This window comes from Protomyctophum bolini (assembly GCF_963924005.1).
Source record: "Protomyctophum bolini genome assembly, chromosome: 23".
NCBI classification, from domain to species: domain Eukaryota; kingdom Metazoa; phylum Chordata; class Actinopteri; order Myctophiformes; family Myctophidae; genus Protomyctophum; species Protomyctophum bolini.
In genome coordinates this window covers 24,027,426-24,031,259 of record NC_137884.1, presented here as the reverse complement: position 1 = coordinate 24,031,259, position 3,834 = coordinate 24,027,426, and the positions used below count along the sequence as shown (strand labels likewise).

Below are 3,834 nucleotides of genomic sequence, written 5' to 3'. Positions count from 1 at the left end.
ATCTTGAAAAGTCGCACAGCACCAACATACCCATACCTGCATTTAAGTTTAGGGTTAAGTACAACATCTCCACTGAGGTGAACCTACAGTGGAATTTTATTTTAAGGTTAAAATCAACAAGCACTGCAGCCTTGTAGCTCAGCCCGAAGGACAACCGTTGCTGTTCTTCTCCATGGAACGATGATCGTAGACGGTATAGAACTCATGAGGTCATAGCGCCACATGGTTCTCAGTGTGGGGTCCGGGCATGTCTGACACTCGACCCTTACAGGTCCAGATGGACCTGTAAGGGTCCCCTCTCAGAGTTATGCGCATCCGTGGTCAAAATGGGAGTCCTTGACATTTAAAGAAAAAAGGTTTAGAATCACTGACCTCGTGGGCAATGTGCAGATGACACTTTGGAGTTGGACACACGGCTTATCTCACAATTATTTGACAGGTCAGATGTCAAATTACCTAATAGCGCTGCTAGACTGTCTGACACTACAGGACTTCCAACACAAATCTTTTCCTCTATGAGCTCTGATCTCGTATTATGATTTATTCACATTTTGGAGCTTATAGTGCGAGATTGTTTGGTTCGGTATGGCGATGCAGACAGAGAGCTCTGTCCTTCTGTGGTCCCAGTCATTAAAGAAGGTTCTTTAATGTTCTTTTTAGACAACCTACAAGCTGACAAGACAACGCATTGCGTTGGGATGGGATGCGAGGGTTCATGTGGTTATAATAATACTGAAATATACAGGGGGTTCAGAGCCTATAGACTCATAGAGGGTCATAGTAGTACAGTATATCGTCGCTGGTCGCGTGGAAACCTCCTAATGTGCAAAACTGTTACTTTTCAGTATTCAAATTTATTTAAAAAAAAGCAAAAGTTGCAGATAAACGAGCTCAAAACATGTGGCGCGTTTCCAGCTTGTGGATCTGTCTCCGTTTGAAGCTTGTGTGTGACGTTGTAGTATGATCAAGTAGGCGGGCGTTAATTTGCGGGGAGAAAAAGAATAGAATATGCCCGATAGCAACAATATACTACACACACTGTAAGTCTAGCAGTTTGTAAACAGTATAGTACGTTACATATGACACCATGTTCACACATACTAACATATATAACACCTCCACATACTGCCGCTATAGCACCCCTGAAAGCTCTTCTGTAGCCTACTTGGAAATCCCCCTTTAGCTCAACTCTGTTTAGATGGAAGTCATGAGACATAATATATATATATATATATATATATATATATATATATATATACACGTTTTATATTTGTATTGTACATTGTACATTCGTGTTTTGGAAAAAGAATGACGTCAAACCACCAACATTGAAGCAGAACTATATTTAAATACGTATTTTTACATTGTCATGTTGTAGCTGACACTTTTTCTGTTGAAGATGCATCATATTCTTCAAGATTGTGCAATGAGGTGCGAACTTATAGCTTTAAAATATAATTCATGTTGATGAACCAGCACTAAAACACATCACACCTCAACAAGTATATAGAAGGATCATTTATGACTTCTACATTAGAATTAATGATTTCCATTTGAGAGTAGATTCTAAACAAAAAATATTATTGTATGACATACTTTTGCCACCCAGAAATAAAGTATTAACATTTTTAAAGGTTTGATATTTTCTCAAACGACACTCAACGCTGTAAGGATTATTTTCCTTTTTCGGTTACCATTCATGTCGGATCAAATCGTGTCGCATTGCATTCAGAGATTGTAGATCGACTATTTTTGGCGTGCGACACCAGAGTCCACTGGAGTATTTAAGCAGTGCACTGTGTATACTCATACAGTAGTAACTCATTTTGAAGCAGCAGGCATCTCACTTCTTTTCCCTCCAGCTCTAGACAACATGTACTTAAGAATGCCCTTTAGCTCAGATTTAGTCAATCTATACCTATACTATAAATGCCCATGTGTCCATAGAGGGACTTTTGTTTGAGAAATGGAATATAGGAAACAGGTGTAAAACCCAAACTTTTGGGAATATTTGGGAATAATCCCAGACTTTTGGGAATATTAACCGCTGAACTGGTTTATAAGGTGAAACACTGCCATATTCCATATTTCATAAAATATATTATAATAAAAGAAGGCTTTTTGTAAGGGGAAAGGAGTCTATTAAGTGGAAATGGTAGGCCTATAGGCCTACCTTTGAGCAGCCTGTAGCAAGATGCAAAGATAACCAAACAAATGATAATACAATTCAAACAATGATTACAAGTTGAAGTGAGGATTGCACGCACGCACACACACACACATGCACGCACGCACACTGCAGCAAGTGTATCCCACAGCTGTGCTGTCTGTGAAACTTGGTTTGGATAGAAGGATGCTGATCACATTTGGAAGCTTATAGGCACTCTTATGTGGAGAGTAAAGCATTGCAGTTTCACTAGGCTCTCGACTCAGTGTTTTCACGCCTGCCTGCCCGGATGTCTGCACTGCACTCCTATAGGCCTCGCTCACACCTTCGCAACAGACTGATGTATGCTTGTTGTATACAAAGGGTGTGATACATCTCGCCCCAATGCATTTCCAATGGGAGTCACATGGTTTGACACAACATTTGTGTTGTATGAGGGGGAGGGGGGGGGCAGTCGAAACACAGCCGGAAGCCATACAACAGCTTGTAGTCCAAAATGTTGTACAGTATCAAACCATGTGACTTCCATTGGAAATGCATTGGGGCGGCCATGACACTTACTGTACATCTTGCTTACATCTAGCATGCATCAATGTTGTATGCTAGATCGAAAGGTGTGAGTGAGGCCCTAGAATGTTCATTGCACTCACCAGTGTTGGAAAAAGTATTCACAAGTAAAATGACCAAAGTAGCCTACTAAAAATGTCTTTGTCTTGAAACTTGTAGATTGGCTATTTTTTTTAATTGATTCGTTAATTGGTTAATGTTTATTTTTTATTTATTTTTTATCATAATATGAAAGTAACTTGTAAGTGAAACTTCACATAATTGTTGTGGAGTAAAAACAAAAAGTACACTATTGGCGTCTGACATAATAATGGAGTAGAAGTAGAAATATAGAGTATACAAGTAAATGTACTTGGTTACCTCCCACCACTGCTAAGCTGTCCAATCAGCAGCTAGTTAGAGCAGGGAAAGCAGGTGAGTGCATTTAAAGGGACACTTCACCCTTTTTGCAAAAAAATATATGTTAAGGAAGGTAGTGAGACCAGTGTCCATGACATCAGAGACAACAGGCTCACTGCTACAATCTAAAATATCTAAAACCACATATTACACACATAAATACCCCCAGGAAAGTGATCTAAAGCTTCTAAACGTCATTAACATGTATTTTTTTGCAAAAAGGGTGAAGTGTCCCTTTAACAGAACTTGTGGAAGAAGAGGAAGTTGAGGCCATATGTTTCCATCAGAGTTTGGAAGCACTCGTTTTCAGTAAAGCAATGTCCTGCTGCATCATGTGCTAATTCAAAACAGGTGGAACGCAGGACATGTTGAGTGATGTCTGACGAGCGCTTCCAAACTCCCAGCACTTGGAAAAAGAATCACCTGCATGCAGGACACAAAGTAGCTCATGACATGTATACAGTGGATTTTTATGAAACAAACACTTTGAGGATATAGAAAGAGGATAATTCAAGCTTTCCGTACACAGCTGCAATGTTGGTGAGTTTGACGTTGTTTAATACAATTAGATGTTTCAGTTTGAATGAATGGGCTGCCTGTGGGAAGTTGCACCTAAGGTAGCACCTTGCCATTAACTTATATGGTAAGATGGCCGCATATGGAGAATAGCACGGCAGGCAGGCGGTGACAGAAGCATGTTG

The 3,834-nt window shown here is 39.9% G+C and overlaps 1 protein-coding gene across 5 annotated transcripts in view; it reads left to right on the top strand.

Annotated features, from left to right (window-relative positions):
• Nucleotides 1-2,025, top strand: part of cacna1c (calcium channel, voltage-dependent, L type, alpha 1C subunit) — a 238,693-nt gene extending 236,668 nt beyond the window's left edge. For all 5 annotated transcript variants that reach the window (XM_080757917.1, XM_080757916.1, XM_080757918.1 and 2 more), the window contains one exon: nucleotides 1-2,025. This exon is cut by the window's left edge and continues 3,032 nt beyond it. The gene's annotated coding sequence lies outside the window, so the exon portion shown is untranslated.
• The last annotated feature ends 1,809 nt before the right edge of the window (nucleotides 2,026-3,834 follow it).